This window comes from Parasteatoda tepidariorum, chromosome 1, assembly GCF_982258835.1.
Source record: "Parasteatoda tepidariorum strain Cologne lab strain chromosome 1, Ptep-v5.0, whole genome shotgun sequence".
In the NCBI taxonomy this organism is placed as follows: Eukaryota; Metazoa; Arthropoda; class Arachnida; order Araneae; family Theridiidae; genus Parasteatoda; species Parasteatoda tepidariorum.
The window spans coordinates 132,507,065-132,532,814 of record NC_141755.1 but is presented as its reverse complement, the minus strand read 5'-3'; the positions used below and the strand labels follow the sequence as shown (position 1 = coordinate 132,532,814).

At 27.8% G+C, this 25,750-nt stretch overlaps 1 long non-coding RNA gene across 1 annotated transcript in view; it reads right to left on the bottom strand.

The window, feature by feature from the left end:
• Positions 1 to 15,638, bottom strand: part of LOC147816989 (uncharacterized) — a 31,078-nt gene extending 15,440 nt beyond the window's left edge. The window contains exon 1 of the long non-coding RNA XR_015429755.1: positions 11,889 to 15,638. This is a non-coding gene — a long non-coding RNA (uncharacterized LOC147816989). The remainder of the gene's footprint in view (positions 1 to 11,888) is intronic.
• Between the last annotated feature and the right edge of the window lie 10,112 nt (positions 15,639 to 25,750).

Here is a 25,750-nt window from a genome sequence, read left to right as displayed (position 1 = left end):
AAGAAACATCAAAAAAGACAACAAAAAAATTTAGCCAATTACCTCGTGGAACTTTTTGAAATTAATTTTCAAAACTCATTCAAGCATTGCAAAATGTCAAATATAAACTATAAGTTTGTGAAGAATATTAACTAATCGAACAAACTGAAAAATTTTACTATAATTTAACACTAATTACTCTGATAAACATGTAACAGTAAGGTGAAATTTCTATAAATATTTCTGAAATAATAATTTAAAAGATAAATTTAAAACAATTTTTTTAACATATTTTTCATTACATTGTACTCTCGTCGGTGAAAAAAGTAAATTATAATGTTTGGAATGATTATGAATACTCAATTTGGGATATATTAAAACTGCCTACGCATATTTTAGTGGAAAAATTAATTTTTTACTTTTGGTCAAAGATCATAGTCTTCTGGCCCACAGTACAGCACTGCAGTCGGTGTGAGCCGGGTGCGGAATTCGCATCGACCAGCTGTCACTCAGAATCAAACACAGTCCATCAGATCAGTTGGGAGGCGAACGCTCTATCCCATGAGTCGCCACGGCTTCAAAGAGGGAGAGGGGAGAAGAGTTATGAGCAATACTTGCATAGGACCTTAAAATCTCCTTATTTAAATTTTTTTTTTTCATATGCTAATGATAATACTGGCTAGTTCTTAGATCCCGACATAATTTTTTGAAAAAAAATTATATTGGTTGAAAAGTATTTTATCTTGGCTAAGCATATTTTTATTTTATCTTGGCTAAGCATATGATTTGTATGTGTCCTAACATATTAGTTGCAAGAATTATAAAATTTCACCCACCGTCCTTGCTATTGAAAATATTTCAGATAGTCCACATTTCATTTTTTTATGCTTATTAATGATCTAAAACATATTTTTAGCAATTTTTACTCTTTTTTTTAAATTTTTCTGACATGGGAATTCGTATGTTTAAAGATTGTTTGTCAATTTCACAATTTTGACACAATTTTTTATTGTTATAATTCTTAAGGGAGAGAGGGTTAACGAAACTTTTAGCTGGATTATTGATTTCCCACGATTGGGTGAATGATACTTATCTTCTAAAGTTTATTAACAAGCAATTTTTGGTGGGTCAATGATTTATTTTCAAGGGTTAACGTGTGGAGGCAAAATTCAAACTTGTGGTAGGGTAAACCAACCATTGAATGAACAATTAAGAACAGCTTATATTTTTAAAAAAAATCATAATATTTTTCAACTATGTAATTTTTGGAAAATGAAAGTGTCAACATATTTGAAATTTATAAATTATTATTTCAAAGTCTTGGTGGTTCAAATAATAAGTAGTAAGATAATGAAGTGATTGGACAGATCCTACCAGTGAATAAACATGAAATTTTAAAATGTTTGAACACTTGATTATATTGAGACTTTTTATAATTCATACAAATGCCTGTAATTTTTTTTTTTACTGAAATTGAGGTCCACAAAACTAATTATTTAGAAAAAACTTTCTAAATATGTTATAAGGAATTTGCGTATCGAAAAGTAGAAGTCGATTCAATAGAGAAAAAAAATTGGTAGTGTTTAATCTAAACCTTTCTCTTTTCTTCTATCAGCTGAGCCAACAAAACTTGAGTTAATATTTGGAGACTCTGAGTTAATGTTTGGTGAAAAATTCAATGCCGTGGTGTTCGGTCAAAAATAGGTTGAAAACATTATGGGTCGTAACTTTTTTTTAGATGCTTGGACTAAGAAAAATTTCGAGTGCGCTGTGAAAATTCTTTTTATTGTAAATTAATTATTTTCAATACTATTTTTTAGATTTTTTTTTTTTTTAAAAAAAATTAGTTGTTCTCTTACATTTTTCCCGGTTCATTTAAGTTTTCGTCAATCAAATATTGCCTTTAATCAAGATGGGTCTTACCGTTTGCAGACAACCAAAGTTACTGGAATGATTGCTACTAATGCCTAAGGTTTGGGTACAAATTTTGTAGTTTTAAACACAAAAATTAGCTTAAATTTTTGACGCAGAATTTTTATTAAACATATTTTTCATATATTTCATATTCATATGAATTTAGGTGAAAATAAGTAAAAAATATTATATTCACTACCTTAATAATTTATGGTTATGAAATAAGGAAAGATAGGCACAGACAGAGATGTCCCTTTACAAATATGAACTAAAATGACAAAAAAATTTAAATTGCACTTATTTGCATTTATTAAGAGAAACTGTTATCCATCATTGATATCTAGGTAAATTACAAAATCAGAGGATGAATTTTTGAATATGAGTGTATACTACTATGTTGAATATGAAAAAATGCATAATTTTTTTTAAATTTCATATTTTAGTACAAATATAAAAAAACTGTCCAATAATGGAACAGTTTTCTTCGTAACCATTAAACTTTTTTTATATTTAAAAAATACTAGAATGTATTTTTGCTTGTAATTTGAACATTAGAAAAAATATTTATAAGGGACACCAATGTTCCATCTGTATCAAAGGGTAAAGCTAATTTTTGCTTTATTTCTTCATGAAAGTGTTACTTTCACTAAACTTTTTGGTATACTAAAGATTTCCTTCGATTGGCTTAAAATTTGAGACAAAATTCCTAGGTTGATATATTTTTAAAATTCTAGCAAAATCATATTTTAGCTAATACTATCTCCTAATGAATTAATAAAAGCGACAGGTGCTCAATTATGAGCTAACAATTTGTTCTGGTTCGCTATTACTAGCTATCAGAATGCAAACTTTTTTTTATTAAAATTTAGTTTATAGCAAAAACCGATTTTTGAGGGTTAAATAATCATTTTCTACTATTGGTTTGTTAACAAAATTATCTTTTCTGATTGCCACCTTAACAATTTAACTATAATTCATTTTTGACGTTTTCTTTTTTACAACAATTTTTAAAGGAGATGATGATTTCCATAATAAGCCCTATTTTAGATGCAAAATTTAAACTTAATGATTTTTGGTTAGAAATTTGTTAAACATGCTTATCCATAACTTATTTTTGGGGGATAAGCAGAGTGCGAGAATGTTTGCCGAGCTAGAGTGGTCTAATAATTTCCTTTAGTGGGCTAACGCTTGAATGCAAAGTTGAACTTGTGATTTCAAGGTCAAAATTTAGCCGAAGGTTGTTTTGGCCAGAAATTTGTTTTACCAGATGAACTAAAGAAAATTTCTAAATTAAGTTAAATTCAAAGGACGATTTGGAGGTTAAATTACGATTTGAGATATTTTAGTAAATACTTATAGCTTGCTTCAGCTATAATCTTTTTTATTTCTAGTTCTACTTTAACTTGTACTGTCCAATTTTTCGCGGTACAGTTCAGCAAGGGCACAAGTCGTCAATGTGACAATTCATTGTGGGAACCACTTGTCGCAAACACAATTCATCTCTGGGCTACAATTTGTATTTTTCAAATTTCGTCGCGAGCTCAAATTCTTGCAGATTCAATGACACACCATCTATTTACGAAGACAAAACTCTTGTATTGCTTACTAAAAGCAAACTAAATTTTTAAATTGTAGCCGTTAAAATATTACGAAAGCATCTAAGGTTTGTAATTTGCTTACTGTCACTTACAGGGGGGCAGAGATACATGTACAAGACGCCATAATTCACTATTCTCAAATTATTATTTTTTTTTGCAAAAAAATATAACAAATAATGAGGAAAAAATTAGAAAATTTCATTTTTGTAATAAAAGTTAAATTTGGGGAAAAAAGTTTAAAAAAATATCTTTAATACAATTTTGAGGTCAAGACTATGGAAAAAAAAATCACACAAAAAAAACTCTTAAGGAATATTTAACTTATAAATTTCCGAAATGAACTAAAATGTATGTTTAGTTTTATGCAAAATTATTTTATTATTTATTTAAATTTATTTCTAAAATTACATTATTACAGTAAAAGTAAAAACAAAGAAAAAAAAACAAAAAAACAAAAAAAAAATGATGAGAATTTCTTGTGTATGCACGAAAAATTGTTTGTAATTATCTTTTTTTGCTGAGAGGGCATATCAAAATTTAGGGAAACATGTTTATCTAACATATGAACGGCCCTTTTTCTAAACTTCTCTCAAATTTAAAAATATATCATATAAAAATTTGCGAAACTTTTCATAATTCTTCTATCACTATTTTTTATACAATTCTCAGGCTTCCGGGTTTAGATTATTAAAAACACTAAGTTTATAAATAATAATAAAGTGTGAAATTTTGAAAATAAATAACAAAAGAATTTAAAAACTTATAAAGCTATTTCTATTTGAAATAATAGATTTAAGTAGTGCAGGCGTCGAAAGAAAGTTTTTCCCACAAGTTAATGTGGATGTCGAATTTGAATGTGGTTAAAATGTCAAACGTTATTAATAATTTTTAAAATATTTGTTTGGAATTTTTAGAAAAGAATCTGAATAAGGAAGGAATCATCTTGTACAAATTACAATGCAAGAATTCCCGTTAAAAATGCTCCAGTTATTATTATAAATTACTTTCAAACAAATTATATTTTTTTAATTCTCTAAATTTGTTTAAATAGTTCTGGAGATTTGAATGCAAAAAAGTAAAATTAACTGTAAAAGGCTCGAAGATTTTTCTATTTAAACTATTTGGAACAAAATTTCTATTATTATATTTTGATTTAAATTACATATGTAACATTTATGTACTTAGCATAAGAAAGAAATTTGATTTATCGAAATGTTTAACAAACAAGTTTGCAACAAAACAACAAAATTTTGCAAGAAGAAAAGAAATAATGTGCAATAACTTTAAACATCATAGATAACAGCAAATGCTAATTTTAATATTAAGTTGTAAGGGTTTTGATTTCATCAAAAAAGCATCAATATATGATTTTTTTTTTAAATTTTCCACTTAATTTTCCTAAATAGTTTGACAAAAACAAAGATATTATTTAAATGCAAATATTTTTGCAATGCATCGTTGCAATGCATTTTTATAATTTAATTTTCTTTTGAGTTAAAATTTATATATATATATATAAACAATACTATCGCACATTGAAGACAAAACCATGCAAATTATTTGAAAAAACTTTTTATATGCAAGCAAAAATGGTCTTTTAACAACCTTAGTAGCGCATAGAAAGTAAAAAAATAAAAAGTACTTTTTGAAATAAAACAAAGTTTTAGGATTTGGCTGGGGAAAAAATATTTTGTTCCAAAAAATGCAAATAAATAAAATAAAATATTTACAAATAAAGTGCTAGAATAAATTTAAACAGCATGCTATACTTAAACCAATTACCAAGTTTTAACTTAATGGGTTTATTAAAAGTCGATAAATTTGAATTGAGAAAAAAAATGGATAAAAAGGCATAACTCTGAATAAAACAAAATATGTGAGTTTGCAGACGATTTCAATTAAGGGAATCAATGAGATACCTTTTGTTTTCAGTAAAAGGTTTGCAGTACTTTTGCCGTCATTTTAAAAGTTTAGAACAAGTATTATCTTATATTTGGTATTTAAATGCTCAGCATAAAACAAGTTATAGCATGCATTTCCTCTAAAAGTCAAAAATTTTGTTAGGAAAAGTCCTCGAAATCCTTTAAGTTAGCATGATAGTCATCCAAAAATTGTACATTCTTTTGAAGTACACGCAGAAATTTTAAAAATAACTGTACAATGTTTTAGTTAGGCAGAACATAACTTAAATAGTGGTCGAACATGCAATGCTTTATACGTTTAACGAGTTCCTACAACTACTAATTTGACGGCAGACAATGTTGTTGGTTCAATGGCTTATAGTGTTACAGATGTTAAGATCATAAGTCAGTTAAAACTTAATTTTATCATAACTAATTTGAATGGCTATGCTAAAAATCATCTTATAGTTTCTGAGAAATTGACTTTTACAAAAGTCGTATTTTTAAAATTCAATTTTCACGAACTATTCGACCAATTTTACTCAAATTCTGTAATTTGCTGTGTAAAATTACATCCTTTAAAGTACAAATTACATAGTTTACAATTCAAAATCTTTCTGCCCTTTATTAAATAAAATAAAGACCTTTTTAAAGAGCTGTTTAATAAATGTTTGAAACTTAACATTCTTACATTAGCAAAAAATTTTTTTAATCATACTCTAGGGGTACACACTCCAAAAAAAGTTTCAACACTGAACTTTTTTGACTAATTCTCAAGGTATGATTTGTTTAGCAGAATTTTCAGAAATTAATAGCTCACTGACAGCAAAATGTACCTTTTCAGAAAAATGACCCTTACATTATAACAATGACCTGTTTATTTTTCTTACAAGAAAATATATATTTTTCTTCATTATTTTAGTCTATTTTTACAGTAAACAAAACAAATCTAACAGTTAGCCATCTTTTTACAATAATCATCTTAGAGGCCATTCACATCTCTACTTATATTTCACTTCCTCATTCATTTCTTATCTTAGTTAACTAATTTCTTATTAATTAATTTCTTATCTTAAATTGAATAAATTTCATTAAAAAACATCTACAAATACATCTAAGCTTCTTCAATTATTGGTGTTTAGGTTTCACTTTAAGTGTGTATGAATTCGCAATTATAGGCATGAAATAAAGTATTCACACTTTTCAAGTTGACATTTGTCTAAGAAATTGCATGACAGAATTTTTAAAATAGTTGATAAAACAAAGAATTAAAAATTAGATAATAAGCTTGTAACTAATTATTAAATTTTGATCACTCATGATAATCAAAAGCACAAATGATATTAGAAGTCCATCATATTACAAATATTTGCTTCAAAAATTTAAAAAGTCAGAATCAGTTTTTTTTAATTATTATTATTTCGCAGAATTGTAAGAACAATTTCCTGAATTAATATTTTCCAACAATAAATGGCAAGGGCCTTAAAGACGTTCTGACAAAATCAACAGTGAAAAAGTTTAAACTATAAAATATGGCTTATAAAATTTCCCACAAAAGCAATAACATTTTTCTGCAGAATGAATAGTTTAGAATATATTGAAATACATAAGTAAAAGACTGATCTGTATGAACACTATATGTCTGCATACACTGTAAAAGACTGGACTTTTATGTCGTCAGGGTTGCCACAGTAAAAAATGAACAAAAATAGTTGTTTTTAGTAGCCTCAAGCATGAAAATAGTTGCCTAAAACTATGAAAATAGTTGCCTGAACAGGAGCAAAAATTTATCAAAAATAGTAGCCAAATAACTAAAATTATAGCTTAATTGCCAAATACTATTATTAGGACAGGGTGATGTCAGAAATTTTAAATCGTAATACATCGTCAGTTAGACATCACGATATAGTAATGTATCGCAATTTAGCATATGTTCAAAAATTACCTATGGGAAATCTTTAAATCAATCAAAAATAAATAAAAAGGAATAAATCTATTACAAAAGAAAATATTAATTCTAAGCATATTATACTATGACATCAATATCATTGCTTAATTTTTTCAATTAAATTAATAAAGAAGTTAAGTAAAAGCAAACCCCAGCTTTATTTCATTTTTCTTAAATTAAAAATGATTTAAGATTTATTGGTTTAAAAATAATAATACTGTAACAAATTATTTTACATACATGCATTAAAAATTAAAAGAAGAAAAAAAAAGGGAAGTAGAAAACAAATCAAAGAAATATTCACTTTAGGAAGAAAAAATTTTTTTTATTATTTGTTGGAAAAAAAACACGCTTTTGAAACATCATTAGACTCTTTTTTATTTACTTATTTAAAATAATAAAAAGTAGTATTAACTAATGGTCAAATTCTGTACTTAATAAATGTAAAAATATTTTTACTTATTTATTATTATTTTCATTTTTGAAAATAAAATTGACTAAAGATCTATTTGTTTAAAAATGATACTGACTATCTAACAAATTATAAAACAAACAAGTATTGAAAGAATTTTAATAAAAATTTCAAAAAAATACTTTAAGTACTAATGTAAAATAAATTGGAAACCTCAAAACATTACAAACTTTTTATTTGATTCTAAAAAAAAATTTGTTTTAACTAAATAGCCAAATTTTCTTAAAACTTTGTTTTCATTTTCTCAAAAATAAAAGCAAATTAAATAAAGGTAAGCTTTGTTTTAATTTTTTTATAATTAAAAAAGACTGAGGTTGAAAAACAATCAAATTATTATACTTACCTACATTTGATAAATTTAAAAAAACTAACTTTTTATAACAAAGTTAAATACAAAATACCCCTATTAAATTGTATCGCTTAAAATAAAAAACAATAATTGAAAAAAATCAATGAGTTGATCTATTAAGTTCAGAACAAAAATTTAAGATAACAGCGATTGTGCAGCAATCGCAGAGTAACAGTAGGTCTACTAAACATAATTGACAAGAATCGTCAAACCCAGACAGAAAAAAAATAGTATGAAATAATGCAGAACGAAACGATCGCTGCAAAAGTCTCACTGAAAATAACTTACAAGAAACCCGACAATTATTTTCGACGAAATAAAATGCACAACGATCGTCCCATTGAAAATAATCTTCAAAAAAAGCAAAATTCCAAAGCCAAAAATGGACATAAAAAAACCATGCATTGCGTTCTATATTACAACACTGATCCTCGCACGAAACCGGAAGTTCTGATTCAATTCGCTCTTCGTCATTCAACATCACGAAACTAACATCACCCTAATAGCAAAACGCTATCTACATCTCTGCAGCTAGACGAAATCAAAATCGACTTCGTTAGCGTAGTAACAGCGCTAGCCTGGTCAAGGATCCTTGCATATTAAATCGTTAAACCGCAATTGTAATCTTATTCCGGCGGCTTAAATCACATTTCTGATGCATCTCCTAAAACGAAAGTCACTACATCGGCCTACTGGTTTATGCGTTAAATCGATGTTTCGCAATACATCGTTTTATAGCCCAGTCCTAACTATGCTCCAATTAAAAAAAAAAAGTTTTGTACAAATATAAAAGGTATACATATTAGAAAATAGGTACCTAAATAAAAGTCGAATTACAATAAAATATGAATGTTAATAGAAGGAAAAAACAATTAAAAATAACAAAACTGCCCCTCAGAGAGAAAATATAACAAGTACTTTATTAAATCCAATGGAAATTTAAATTTTCGGCTCTTAGGACATAAATGATTGTATAAAAGTTTGCTTTCTTTTATTAACGTTCTGAAAAGAAACGTTCATTTTTGCGAAAAAACTTTGCCAAGAGTAAAAAAAGTCTCCTAATAGTCGCCTATTCCTGAAAATAGTTGTTTTTTTAGCTTTATCAGGCAAAAAAAGTCGCTATAGTCGCCTAAAGCCGATAATAGTAGCATTTTAGTAGCCTGTGGCAACCCTGTGTCGTATAATATTGTGGAATATACATTTTTATTTTTCATTTTTCACTGATTACTTAAAAGCCCTTAAAAACTAAATACTCTTTTTAACACAGTTTTATTGATAAACTTACAGAAAAATGCGTTAGCACTTCTTTAAAGATTGCATAATCTGAAAGTGCTCAAAATCAATTTTGTCCATCAGCGGGCTGGTCACTAATATCCAAAAAAAAAAATTCCTTGGCTTTCCTTTGAATTTTGTAACTATAATGGCATACTGCAATTATTTATAACTGATAGCACACATTTTTAATTGTTATTAAAGTGTCAATATAGAAAAAAAAAACTTTTTTTAAAAGGATTAAACTTCGCAAACATTTTTCGAGAGTGAATTCTGGTAGATAATAGACGTCACTTATAAATGTTTAAAAAACATTATGTACGACATACACACATTTTTTTTTACCATATTACTTATTCTTGAATAACATACAGTGGTTAAAAACTTTCAAATAACAAAATTGTGAAACTAAATTCAAACAAAAATATTTTTTTTTCAAAAATAAAATAAAAAGTATGACATTTAAAGAATAAGTCAAATTTGTTCTTCATTCATAAGTGTAAAACTCGTTGATCTAAATCAGTGGTCTCCAACTGGCGGCCCGTAAAGCTTTTTTTTGTGGCCCGCGAACTAAGATATATTAGTTGTCATTTTTTGCAGACAATTTTCGTAAAAAATCTGTATGGGTTTAAAATACTTTTCTCGTTAATAAAAACATAATTTCTTCGTTTCTGTGAAATTTAACATTCCAATGAAGCAAAAAAATTTATTTCTCAGGTTTTGTATCCAAGAAAATATTTATTCAAATACAAAAATAATCGTGTATGTTGCTATTTTTTATTTCATTTTTTTGTATTTTATTAACATAATTTAGCATGTGTGTATCAGAAATTACCACTAATTTTGGATGAAAATATTTACACACACATTTTTAAATTTTAAATTTAAAATATCTATTCACTGGTGGTTGCAGCAGACAAACCTCACTTTTCTCAGTGAATATTTTGTGTGTTACTATGTAAGTTTTGATACCAACCTTTTAAAAGGTTTATATTTTAACAATTAGATATCTGTTGCACATTAATAGTTTAATACATAGGTGCGCATTAAAGTTATTGTAGGCCGAATTTTTTAATATGCAATTAAATATTTTTAAAAATCTACTTCTTATTTTAATTTGAAATTGAATACTTTTGTTTTGTACAACTTAGTAAAAATCTGACAGTAATATTTAATGTTCCTTCAAACATAAAAGTGTCCTACATAAAATTTTTATAAAGTTGCGGCCTGCCATTTGATTTGTGTTTTTAATTGAGGGCCCGGCCTCATGTAAGTTGGAAACCCCAGATCTAAATGATATTTATTTCATTATTTATTATATAGCTAAAATCCAGAACAAATAATGGACTGAGTAAATAAGCCCAGAATGACAAATACAGTCAACCCCAGCTTAAAGAAATACCATCGGTTCCAACCAAATCTATTCAATTAAGAGGGTTATATAATTAAAAGGGGAGGGCAATATTCAATCTTAAATTATAAATTTTTGCGAAATTTTACTTTTTAATAGTATTTAATGTGTAGTATAGCATTTTGATTAAATACACTCAGTTTTATGATTAATAAACAATCATAATTAAAACTGTCTGTGTTAGTATCAGAAAATATAAATGTAATTTAAAGTTACAAGAAAATAAATCAATGTTTGTGAAAAATATAATATAGATATACAGCAATTTAAGAGAATTTTTTTATATCAAGAACAGCAAATAAAAACCAGGAGAATTGATGGCAAAATTTAGTTAACTGTTTTGCAGCTATGATATACAAATATTTACATTAATTAATTATTAAAAAAATTATTGACGTGGTATTAGGAAATGTAACATACCAATAATAATAAACCATTCAAACAAGTAATTTTTATCCAGCAAATATTATCATGTTTCGGATAAAAGAATTATCTTAACCCGTACCTTCTTGCTCCCGTCAAATTATGCCCTGGTGATGTTCAACCCTCTATTTCTCGTGTCCGTGATATTTCTGCGCTGATGTTTTCAAAAGTAACGCGCCAGTAAGATTAAAGCAATCTTATGCCCCAAATTATGCATATTACCCAATCTACACACCAGATGGCAGTGACAGACTATTTGCATGTGTTTAGAGATAGTTTATTTGGAAGTAGATATCAGCACTCATCAAAAATGTAAACTAAAAATCAACTCAAAAATTAAAAATGAGTAATATTGTATAAGCACTTAGTTTTGTATAATTTTCTTGAATTAAAAAGGGGTCTTTTAAGATTTTTTTTTCTTTGACATTATGCCCCTATTAAGAGATTAAATACAATCTTTCACTTGATTGATTTTAAAATCGAATAAATTCATTAAAAAAGATAATTTTTTCCAATCATGATATAATTTTTAAACAAACAATTATGGTAAGTGCTGAGCTTTGAAAATGCAATATTTTTGGGCTTTTGTTATCATAATATCTGATACTGAAGATGACTTACCGAAAGCTCTCCGAGATCAGAGATGCCTGTAGTCTGGAAGTAAGGAGTTTTTGGCACAAAGCAGGACCACTGCCAGGACTGCTGACATACAATCATCCGAAGGATAAGGACTCATGGGACTTTTTCTAAAACCTAGAAATGTGCAAACTTTTTGTTACAATATCAAACATATTACTTTAAAATACATTAATTTTGTTCCCTTTATTATTTTTCATATCAAAATATTTCTATAATTAATATTAACTTTTTTTAAACCCGAACAAATTGAGAACTATCATGGTTTTGCCTTTAAAATAGGAATTGTGTGTGTAAATTTTTTTTTAAAAATTATATTGATTCAAATAATTCATTAAATTACGATTTATCAAAAGCAGTGGTTGGAAAAACATTCTTTTTGTAGTTAACAACGACTGCTTTTTCTTCTTTTTTTTTTAAATGTAATGACTACAAACTACATTCGAAATGTCTTCTAAAAGTGTTGATATAGTGACAACAGGTTTGACCGGAAAACTCAATTTTCACAAGCATTCAAAATGGATTTGAATAAAATATTATTTTGATTAAATATGAGGAGATATAAAAAAGTTTTAGTTCATGTTTAAATGAAATAGTTCTTTATTCAAAAGCACTTTTTACGAATTCGATTTCTCAGGTTCAATTTGACCGATTTTGCATAGATCAGATGATGATCTTATTAAATCTCGACCACAAAGGCATTCTCATAGAGTACGTTGACGGGTCCGCAAAAGATTTGTGCCAATCAAATTCGATTTTTTTTTTTTTTTTTTTTTTGCCTTTAAACTTTATTTCTTTACTCAACTAACGTTAAAAATAGTTGCCAGGAATTGCTGCAAACCACAGTAGTATGCAGTAGTTTCGCTACTCGTAGCTCGCGTAGCTTAGATGAGGAAGCGGCATTATTAAAAAATCTTTTGTGCCTCTTTGTCGCTAGATGTTTAGTAATATTGTTTTTTCCACCATGTGAGACCGAAAATTCAGCATTGCGTTTATCACACCATACCATATAGTCTATTTTGGTACTTTTAATAAATGGAAATTCTCTGCTTAGCTCTTCATTAAATTTGCATCCTCTTTTTTTACTCATCTTTTATTTCGTGGGTAAATACTAGAAATAAATAAAAAAATTATTACAAAGGCTAAAAAAGAGTATTAAATTTTACCTTATTGACCGTTACTCTGTGGCGACTATTGCTCAACCTTGGTCAATCAAATAACGAGTCAAATCGAACGTAAAATTGAAAACAACAAACCGCATAACGGCAGTCCGCACTTATCTGAATTAAGTCGAGACGTAAAGACAATGATTGCACACCACCGAGTAAATCTAACTTGGTACGTTGCCTAATTTAGTTTACTCTGCAGGCATTTTATATGTTTTTTATGCATTTTTTATTTCTTTATATTCACCATAATACTTAATAAATAGTAGGAATATATTTTTACAATACATTTAAAATAAGAAATGCAGATATTTTCTAAAAAGCGGGACATTTTTAAAAATTGGCGGGACGCGGGACTGTCACTTAAACTATATGTTTTTTATTCTATCACAAAAATATAAAATGTATAAAAAACAACGAGTAAGAAAATGAGTATAGTCGTGGAAAAAGCTAAAATTATAATATAGTATTTGTCAGTTAAAATAAAACATTTTGTTTAAGTCGTTGCTAACAATTCAAATTTCTCCGAAGCAATTCTAAACCTTAATTTTGTTCTAAATGTCAGTATTCAGACACACAACAGAAGTTTAATATGAAGTTGTTAAATGCAAATATATATATACATACATATAAATAGATGTAGAAATATAAAAAAGGATCATAGAAGTAAAAATTAAGGTAGTATTGTCAAGTTGAAACACGATATTTTTAGTTTTGATGTCAACAATACAATTCAATTGTTTCCATTGTTAAATACAATGTCAACAATTCAAATTTTTCTGAGGCAAGTCTTAACCTCTAAATATTATTTTTTTTTATGTACACATCTCTAAATGTCAGTATTCAACCACAGAACTCGTTCTGTAGCATTTCTAATTGTTCTCCGTTGATATCGCTCTTCTGGAGTTTCAGTAGAGCGACTTTCTCTTCTTCGTAGATTGTTATATACCGTTAGCATATTATTAAGATTCATAATTTAACTCTAATAAAATTTAACTTAAAACGTGAAATAATAAAACGGCATCTAATAATATAACAAAGCGTGGAATAGTAAAGAGCTCAACTCAAAACACTTCTCATTTCTGCCAATGAAAAGGAACTATTTCAGAACTCAAAACCAACCAACCATTTTTTTTCTTGGCGAAAATCGGAGATGTGGCACACCCATATTCGGTTAGAATTCGTTGAGAATCGAAGACAAATACTATTGTGTTTATGTAATGAGTTCACAACTTCTTAATTATGTGGATAAATACAAAAAAAAGTTTAGAGATTTGTACAAAGCGCCTACAATTAAAAATGTAAACTGTTGTCAACGCGAGAAAAGAAATATCATCGGTTTTATTGATACATACGTACCTTGGCCACCAGAATACATATAAGCGTTTTATATAATATAGATTATTATTACATCTGAATGGGTACTAAGCACTGAAACAAGAGGACCATCCCTTTTTATTTTTGGGTTCATCATAAACATATCCCTCTGTTACTAGAGAATTTCTGTATTTTCAGAAAATATATTTCCTTCTTAGTGGTAACAAAAATCGTGCATTAATACTCAGGGATGAGATTGGCCAAAAGGCAAAAAAGCTGAATTTCCAAGTGAGTAAATTTCAAGCGTGTGCAATCGTTTAATAATAAATTACAGACAATTTAAGATAATAAATAACAATGTGTTGACATAAAATTGCGTACTAATTAAGTACCACTGCCCGATATACCATACACTGTTTTTTTTTTTTAAGATTCAGTGCCACTACCAGGTATACATTTGCCCAATATATCCCATATCAGTGTTTTCCAAACTTTTGTGTACCCTTTCTAAATGTTGATGATTGGAGCAATGTCAAATAATACTGTCGTCGTGCTTATAGCATTTGTTTTTATTTCAATGAAAACCACTATTCGGCTTTATCTAAGAAATAAAAATATAGAAACCAAGACAAAGTGCAAATTCAACCTTATTTTACAGTCCCAAGCAGCACGTTTTGCCAAGCGATGCTGAGATTTTATGTCCAGAAAACCTAGTACATTTCGAGCATTGTGGACAACTGACGGTGAGTTACAGATTGTTGAAGTCGAGCGCTCAGATTTACTGTAACAAGTCCATAACACAGCTCTTTTTAATGTAAATACTAAACTAAATTCCGTGGCCACGACAGTCCATAGAGGGCCATGGCATATTGTGCCCATCTCAGTATTCCTGCTTTGGGCTCTGGGATGCAGATGTTCCGGCTAGGTGGTCAGCCGAGCTCGAAACCCTCAGTGTTTTGTTCCCAAGCATGCTTGGTACTCATTTTATTGTCCCACTTCGATGCATAATACGTTACAAAATAAATTTTTTAATTTCATTGTTATCACTATCCTTTGAAGTACTGAAAATGTGTTGTCTTTTGCAGGAACAATGTAGTCTTTGTAGTCGTCAATAATATGATCACATGGATTACTGATTATGCTCATAGATTTTCGATTCTTTCTACCTTTTTGGGGATACACCAACAGTAAATGCAGATTAATTTTTTGCGTTGCATAGTCTAATCATTTTGAAACACAATTATTAACAAACACTTACGCTAGAATACGTCCTTTGCAAACTGCAATAAATGATGAGAAAAAGCCGAGATACCTAAAAAATACAAGAAGCGCTATTGATCCGATTGGGGACTCATCGATGAAAAATAAACAAACCACACTGCTTGGTATGTTTCGACGTAAAATAAAACCTTTTCGTACTCATATAGAGCGCTGTCTAGGATTCTTTGACAATACGGGACTCAAACGGTTAAGATTTATAAAGTGAAGAAAGTTTATTCCTGACTTTCATTATTTTCAAAATAATTCATTATAAAGCCAAAATTAGTAAATTAATTAATGATAACGGATTAACAGTTAGTCTTTTTTTCGTTAATATGCTCACTGTTTATGAAATTTATTTAAAAAATCACCTGTAAAGAAAAGTCGACAATTTAGGTAAAAAAATATTGGGAAACCCTCAGTGACACAAAGTGCTGGCGAAGTAGTGAAATTTAAGTTATATTATGATACCACTCTTCAAAAATCTTTCCCGGTGACCATAACAAGTTGGCAGCTATGATCATCAGCGATTTTGTTTGAGTTGAAATAACGATGTTAATTCTTTTGTTTTATTTGAAGATGGAGAACCCAAAAAATTTCGATGCGTTTACAAAACATGAATTAGTGCTTACAGTGCGCAGATATATGATCATACATTTAAAATTCAATTTTTCAAGGACTATTCACCCGATTTTGTTCAAATTTTGTATTTTGTCCCGTAGCATTACTTTATTAAAAATGGGGCAAAAATTTGTGTACCTTATTGTTCAAAATTTTTCGACCATTAGAAAATAAATCAATTAAAAATGATAACTAATTATTAAATGCTTTTTGCAGGGAATTATCCATTTTGTAATTGAGTGCAAAAATTGTAATTGAGCTCAATTCGCTTAAAAAGTAAATTTAACGTTAAAGAAATCCAAATTCGGACCACTATCGCTCTTCTGATCCGATATGATTTAAACCGCTCTCCTGACGTATGACTAAAACCTAACTTTCGAACGCTCTCATATGATTTAGGGTACTATATCCCAGATTCCAACAACCCCTCTCCCAAATTTTGAAAGTCAGGAATCCAAATGTGTAGGGAAAAAAAGGCATATTTATAAAGATAAAGTAAGTTTTTTGAACGTTTATAACTAAAAGTAGGTGCTAAATGCAACTGAAAATACTTTCATAACTAAAACTATCGTCTGCAATAACTAATAAGCACATTTTAAATTTTGGCTCTTGAGTTTTTAAGATTGAATCATAGTACGGAAAAATCTGATCATTAGATCAAAAATTATTCATAGGGATCTGTTTACGCACTGTATTTCACTTCATTCCGAGAGTACTTCATTTCGGAATTTTACTCACCGAAAAAAAAAATCTCTTTAGTTATTAACAACATTTACGGAAAATATGTTTCAAAACATTATGAATCACAAAACTTTCAATATTTAGTATTAATTTTTAAGATTACCTGAAATACGAAAAGACAAGCTTGCTGAATTTTTTAAATGTTTCCTCCTCTTTTCATCTGTGTGTATGCATACAAAATTCATCCATACGAATAAAATCAGAGAACACAAGAGAACGATGACTTCTAGGAACTGGAAAAAAAATCTAAAATATTGATTAGTTTCCCTCAAAAAAAATCGTTTTATGAAAATCAAAAATGTAATCGTTAAAAGTAAACATTGCACAGCATTTTTTAAAAAGTGAAAAGTAGACTACCGATGTCGTAAATTGGATGAGTAAATTTTTGTCTTTTAGATGTAATCAGCTTTGCAATTGGGCGCTCTATTATTTCTCTCTTTTTTTGGACCCTGAACTCAGAAGAAGCTAAAAACTTTTCATTATCCGTATTCACATAAAATATTACTTTCTGTTTTATGCAAGGTACAAAACGGAATAAATAAAGTTAGCTTCACTTACAGAAGAGTTCTTTCATAGACTAATAATATAGGTAAACTGCTCATCTATGATTGTCAATCGGCAGCTACTAAGAATCTTGTAAAGAAAATAGTAAATGAATTATTGATTAGAGAAAAAAAAATACACTTAGGACAAACTCTTCGAAGCTGTATATTTGTTTTTCAATTGAGTAAATTACATTTTGTTCTGCGTAAATAAATTTCACTTTTCCTTATTCACAACTCGTCATTTTTCTGAAAGAAAATTTCAATATTTTAGCTTAGTTGAACTTAACGTTGTGTCTAACAAGCTTACTCAATTCTTTCATAACTCAATTAAAAACTATATAATTTCACGCACTACCCAGGAAGTTTATTCAACTCTGGCATAACTCAATTTAGAACTTTATAAGTTGGCTAGTGACGTAGAAAAAATTATAAAAGCATAATAAAATCTTTTAATTGTGAAAAATAGCTGGCAATCTTTTCTGTTTTATGTACTTTGGTTTTTCCATATTTTTTATACTACATAAGACTGTGTGACCTACATGAAACTGTTTTTTTTAGCAATTTCGCCAAACTAAGTGAGAACCATTAAATCATTATTATAATTAATTCTTTCAAGAATCAGTTTAGATTGATTTAATGTGATCAAGGGGGGGGAGTAAGTTTTTAGGGGAAGATAGTTTCAGGAGGAGTGGTGGGTTTTACGATTAGGGTAAGTCTAATGCGATTTTATTTGTAATGATGAACTCCTAATCTGCATGTTAAGTCAACAATTAAATTTTCTAGAAGCTTTCTACTTAAGCAAAGAAAGAAATATCACAAACTTATTTTAGAGGACTAATATATAATTATAAACAGGGTAAGCATATAATAATAGCTCAATAGTAATAGATTTATGATTGTAGCCCCTCTGAGAATGTCACTTACCTGGTTTCTTCACTAAAATCTCCAATTAATACAAATTAACTTTTATCATTTACTTATCTCAAATATTTGCCCTTCTTGTTGACTCTACGTTATTATATTAAACAAAACACGTGTTTTATTCCATTAGAATTAACTGCATCACTTGGTGTGAGGATATTGATCGCTGTCAAATTTATGAGTCATAATTTATCGTATCATGTAATTTTCTCCGGTTCATATCCCTTTCAAGGGAGTGCAAAGCACGGGTTTCTGCAGTATTAAAACATTTTAGTATTGGTGAGGTTTTAATAATTATCAAATATATAAAATATCAATATACTTTATATTAGTATATTTCGTGCTTATTCCATAACCCTTCATCATTTGAGTTTTGTTTGAAATATATTTAGCAGTAGTAGAAGAGTAAAGCCGATATTTTAAAATATATACACATACATACATATACACATACATATATACATACACATACATGCATATATACATGCATATATACATATATATACACATATATATACACATATATATACACATATATATACACATATATATACACATATATATACACATATATATACACATATATATACATATATATATACACATATATATACACATATATATACATATATATATACATACACATATATATACATATATATATACATACACATATATATACATATATGGAGAGAGAGAGAGATTAAAAGAAAACAAAAGAAACAATTCAGAGAAAATGAGAATAATAAATTTAGCAATGCGAAACGAGCTCAACAAAGGTATTTCACAAAACATTATAATAATTTTTTTAAAAAAACAAAGAAAAAAGGAGAGAAATAAAACAAAAAACTAAACAAACACTGTGAAAAAGTGAATAAATAAATGGAAATCAATAAAAAGACGGAAAAAAGTATTCTGAACAAACGAAAAACAAACATAATCAAAAAACTGAAAATAACTAGAATAAAATAGAAAAATCATCAGAAAAAAAGAATGAAAAATGCAAAGAAAAACGGAAAACAAACATATTAAAAAATTGAAAAAGTTCAAGGAACAAATAGGAGGTAACGAAAAAATAAGAAACAGAGCACCGCAAACTTTAAAAAAAGGAAAGAACGAAAAAAATAGCATGAGCAAACCGAAAACAGACATAACCTTGAACACCTTTCAAAGAAAACCAAACCAGAATGAAGAAAAAAAACTGAGAACAAAAAATTAAAAACTGAATAAATAACACAAGACGGAAAACAAAGCAATGCGAAGAAAAAAGAAGAAAAAAATGAACAAAGGAGAAACAAAACACCGGAAACTAATAGGAGACAAACACGATGAAAAAGAATCCGAAACGAACAAGAAAAAAAAAACCTAAGTAAAATAGCAAAGCCCATTGAAAAACGAAAAAAATAAATAAAGGAACAGAAAAAACAAACAGAATGAATAGGATAAAACAAAGCACCGAGAACAAATACAATAAAAATATACTGTATCAAATAAACATAAAACACACTGAACAAACGACAAGTTGATAAAGCGAAAAACAAAACATCACAACGGAAGATAAACATACTGTAAAGACGAAAAACAAATTAGCAAAGAATATATGGAATAAACCGTGAGAAAATTAAAAACATACCGTAAAGAAAATTAACAACAAAGAAACATAATCAAAGATCCCAATAAAAAACACGAGAGATAAAAAACAAGGTGAAAAGGCAAAAAACAAACCATGAAAAAATGGAAAGCAAAAACACATTAAAAAGACAAAAACAAACTCCTGTAAAAAAACGGGGAAAAAAAAGAAAAAACAAATATATTGAAAATATGAAAAATATAATTGTTGTCTTTTGACAAGTGCAGAAAAGTCAAAGTGCAAGTCAAATGTGACAGAAGGCATGGAGCACAGCCCTATTGCACACCTGTTGGTCCGCGGAAGGTATTTTATTTCCCTTCTACCACCCACTGGAAAATCAGTGGAGGCATTCCCCTATCCGCCACCTTGGGGACGCGCTCTCTAGGGGTTACAGGCTCCCCCGAGAGAAAAATATAAAAAACGAGAAACAAAGTATTCTTAACACATATAGGACAAAAAGAAAAGAATAAACAAAAAAGAAGTACTTTAAATAAAGGAAAATAAACTTTTCAAAAGACGAAAAACAAAGAAAGGTGAGCAAAGGAGAAAAAATTATGAATAAACGGAAAACGAAACAAACTCAACAAAGGAAAAATCAACACAATGAAAAGGAGAATGAAAAAAAACATAACAAATAAGAGACAAACACAATGAAAAGAAGGAAAACAAAGCACCTGAAAAAAAAAAAATGTCAGAATGGGAAAACTAAGAATATGCCAGTACACTAGAACAAGAAAATGTTGAAAGAAAAAAAAAAGAAGAAAATGCAAGAACACTGTAACAAAAAAACAAAATGCTGGAGCACAAGAAAAAAATAAAATTATCACAGAACAACAGAACCAAGAAAATTAACCAAGAGCACTAGAACCTGGAAAACATATGAATAATAAAAATTAACCAAGAAAACAGGAACGAAGCAGATTAACCAAGAAAACAGGAAAGACAACATTTGAATTGAGGAAAATACATTTATCAGAGGCAGCCAACAGAATTCTTTTAAGAACATGATAAGAACTTTGGAAAACGACCATTTTCCTATCCGATCTTTAATTTACTGTTTAAAATATTTATAAATGTGGTGGGAAAATTTTAATTATAATTCATCAAAATATTAATGCACTATCTTTGCTACCACTGGAAAAATAATTTTCGAAACTACGGAAAATCCGTTAAAGAATTCTCATTAAAATTATTGAGAATATCACCATTAATATTAGAATACCAATATTTATTTCATACTTTGATTATAAAAAAAATATAAGATGTATTTTTTCCCCTTTGCTTTTAAATTATATATATGAACATTATTTAAAGTAAATAAATTTTATGCATTGTAAAATTGACATCATATTACAAAGTGAAAAAAAAAAGGGAAAAAAAAAAAAAACTGAACTAGTAACCAAGTGTAGTAAAACCTAGCTACTTTTGAGTTAATCCTCTTTAACTTAAAATAGTTTTCTATTATCGTTACTAGTTTCCTATAAAAAGATAATTAGCGAAACTTGCTTTTTTTCTAAAAAACGAAATTTCCTGTAAATAAGATTTTATAGTTTCGTTTGGTAATAAAAAGAACGTATTAGGTTCTTTAACGGAAAACATCCTCTTCTGACAACAACGAAACTACTCCATCAACCCATGTTAATTTAGCTATATATTCTTGTTCATTTTAGAGTTGAATCGTATTACTAACACTAGACACTATAGTTTTAACGAGTTCAAGTTATGGCAGCAATTTTAATGATGCATTTTACCGTCAGAATGCTTGCTAATTTACAAGAGTCCTTTGTTAATTGAGCATGCTTTTAAACAAACACGATAATGGGTACTACTTTAAAAAATTTCAAGAATGAACTTAGATTTTAACCAATTAACATAATTTAGCGTTACATATCAAAATTTTTCTGAAATAATAAAAGAGGTAATGAATACGAAATGTTTGCTTTTTTCCCCTGTCAATTTTGTAAGCAGTATTGCGTCGTACTGGACAAAAAGTTTTTAAATCTGATTTAAGAAAACTACACAGTTTAGATTTCTATATTCTACTACAACTCAGAAAACACTTCAGGATATAACAGATAAGCTGGTAGCTATGCTATTTTTAAAGTTGGACTCCAAATATATAAAAACATTAAATGCACATCAATGTCTTATATACCATGACTTTACTTTAGTTCAACTGTTGCTGGTTGAAATTTTTCAATGAAATAACTTAAAAATTAAACTTAAGAATATCTTAAAAATATCAATCATAGTCAAAATTAAACAAACAATGTAAACGTGACAAAAATTTATTGTCATAACAAAATATACCAAATAAGTAATACAAAACATTTTTAAAATGAAAGAAAAACACAACAAAAGTACTTCCTTGGAGTACATATGAAACATAACTAAACAATCTGAACAAAATTCTGTTTTCAAAATAAATACTTGAAAATATTAAAAATTGTCAAAATTAAACAAACATAACAACACTTTGTTGCCATAAAATAATCCAAATACTAATAAGAAATAAAAAACAATACTTTTTTAAAACAAAATAACAAACTTGCTTCTTTGAAGTGCTCACAAAATATAATTAAATAATTTGTTTAAACAAACTTTTGTTTTCCAAATAAAAACATTTTCTTAAAAAATATCAAAAAGCATAACATGCTCGTTAAACAATAATAAATTACTTCGAATCAATTTTTCAAGAAGTAAATTTAGAATAATGTTAATTTTGATTACCTAATAATCAAAAGTATATATACTTAAAAGTAAAAATACCTACATTTGTTTTCAACCATAAAATGGAAGCAAGTACCATAATTGCAACCAACCAAACATGATTAAATATAAAAATGACTAACTTACTCAGTTAAGAAAAGAATGCATTATACGTAACGTTGAGGATTTTTAGAATTGGATCAGCGTCTGCCGTAGTAAAGATTTTCTAAGATTACGGAAAATTAAAAAATTTATATGTCTCATAGTCTTTATAATTTATCCCATTACCTAAAGGAGGTTTGAAAAATTTAATAAGAAAGGATTCTCCAGCTTTTAAAAAATCAACCTTCTCTTTTGAAATTTAAAGATAAGATTTATGTCTTATAAAAATGAAATATCAGTCTCCAGCTTTTAAAAAATCGACCATCTCTTTGAAATTTAAAGATAAGATTTATGTCTTATAAGAAAGAAATATCAGTCTCCAGCTTTTAAAAAATCAACAGTCTCTTTTGAAATTTAAAGATAAGATTTATGTCTTATAAAAAAGAAATATCAGTCTCCAGCTTTTAAAAAATCGACAGTCTCTTTTGAAATTTAACGATAAGATTTATGTCTCATAAAAAAGAAATATCAGTCTCCAGCTTTTAAAAAATCGACAGTCTCTTTTGAAATTTAAAGATAAGATTTATGTCTTATAAAAAAGAAATATCAGTCTCCAGCTTTTAAAAAATCGACAGTCTCTTTTGAAATTTAAAGATAAGATTTATGTCTTATAAAAAAGAAATATCAGTCTCCAGCTTTTAAAAAATCGATGCCTCTACGCAAATTTGAAGATTAAATATATGTCTCAAAACCTAACCCTTATTCATTAGTCACATTAGACTGAAAAGTTGGCATTACAAAATGTTATTAAAAAATATAAGTGCCTGAATAAATTTCACATGCCCCATAGCAGTAAAGCCCTTGTAATGTAATTGATATACTACTATTAGAAATCAACCAACACTTACTAGATATTAAATATAGCTAATTTCTAAAGAAATTATAGCCACCTTTAGATTGCAAAGAATTTGTATTAAAAAGGAAGAACGCCAGGATTATAAAAAAATGCACAGTCACCTTTAAGTCTAAAAAATTACTTTTACATTACATTGAGAAAATATTTAGAATATTTATGGAGAAGTACAGTTAAAAAACAGCAATCTTTAATTGCCACATTTCAGATAACAATTTCTAACTAAAGACTTACATATTAGATTGCAAAGAATTTGTATTAAAAAGGAAGAATGCCAGGATTATAAAAAAATGCACAGTCACCTTTAAGTCTAAAAAATTACTTTTATATTACATTGAGAAAATATTTAGAATATTTATGGAGAAGTACTGTTAAAAAACAGCAATCTTTAATCGCCTCATTTCAGATAACAATTTCTAACTAAAGACTTACATATTAGATTGCAAAGAATTTGTATTAAAAAGGAAGAACGCCAGGATTATAAAAAAATGCACAGTCACCTTTAAGTCTAAAAAATTACTTTTACATTACATTGAGAAAATATTTAGAATATTTATGGAGAAGTACAGTTAAAAAACAGCAATCTTTAATTGCCACATTTCAGATAACAATTTCTAACTAAAGACTTACATATTAGATTGCAAAGAATTTGTATTAAAAAGGAAGAACGCCAGGATTATAAAAAAATGCACAGTCACCTTTAAGTCTAAAAAATTACTTTTACATTACATTGAGAAAATATTTAGAATATTTATGGAGAAGTACAGTTAAAAAACAGCAATCTTTAATTGCCACATTTCAGATAACAATTTCTAACTAAAGACTTACATATTAGATTGCAAAGAATTTGTATTAAAAAGGAAGAACGCCAGGATTATAAAAAAATGCATAGTCACCTTTAAGTCTAAAAAATTACTTTTACATTACATTGAGAAAATATTTAGAATATTTATGGAGAAGTACAGTTAAAAAACAGCAATCTTTAATTGCCACATTTCAGATAACAATTTCTAACTAAAGACTTACATATTAGATTGCAAAGAATTTGTATTAAAAAGGAAGAACGCCAGGATTATAAAAAAATGCACAGTCACCTTTAAGTCTAAAAAATTACTTTTATATTACATTGAGAAAATATTTAGAATATTTATGGAGAAGTACTGTTAAAAAACAGCAATCTTTAATCGCCTCATTTCAGATAACAATTTCTAACTAAAGACTTACATATTAGATTGCAAAGAATTTGTATTAAAAAGGAAGAACGCTAGGATTATAAAAAAATGCACAGTCACCTTTAAGTCTAAAAAATTACTTTTACATTACATTGAGAAAATATTTAGAATATTTATGGAGAAGTACAGTTAAAAAACAGCAATCTTTAATTGCCACATTTCAGATAACAATTTCTAACTAAAGACTTACATATTAGATTGCAAAGAATTTGTATTAAAAAGGAAGAACGCCAGGATTATAAAAAAATGCACAGTCACCTTTAAGTCTAAAAAATTACTTTTATATTACATTGAGAAAATATTTAGAATATTTATGGAGAAGTACTGTTAAAAAACAGCAATCTTTAATCGCCTCATTTCAGATAACAATTTCTAACTAAAGACTTACATATTAGATTGCAAAGAATTTGTATTAAAAAGGAAGAACGCCAGGATTATAAAAAAATGCACAGTCACCTTTAAGTCTAAAAAATTACTTTTACATTACATTGAGAAAATATTTAGAATATTTATGGAGAAGTACAGTTAAAAAACAGCAATCTTTAATTGCCACGTTTCAGATAACAATTTCTAACTAAAGACTTACATATTAGATTGCAAAGAATTTGTATTAAAAAGGAAGAATGCCAGGATTATAAAAAAATGCACAGTCACCTTTAAGTCTAAAAAATTACTTTTACATTACATTGA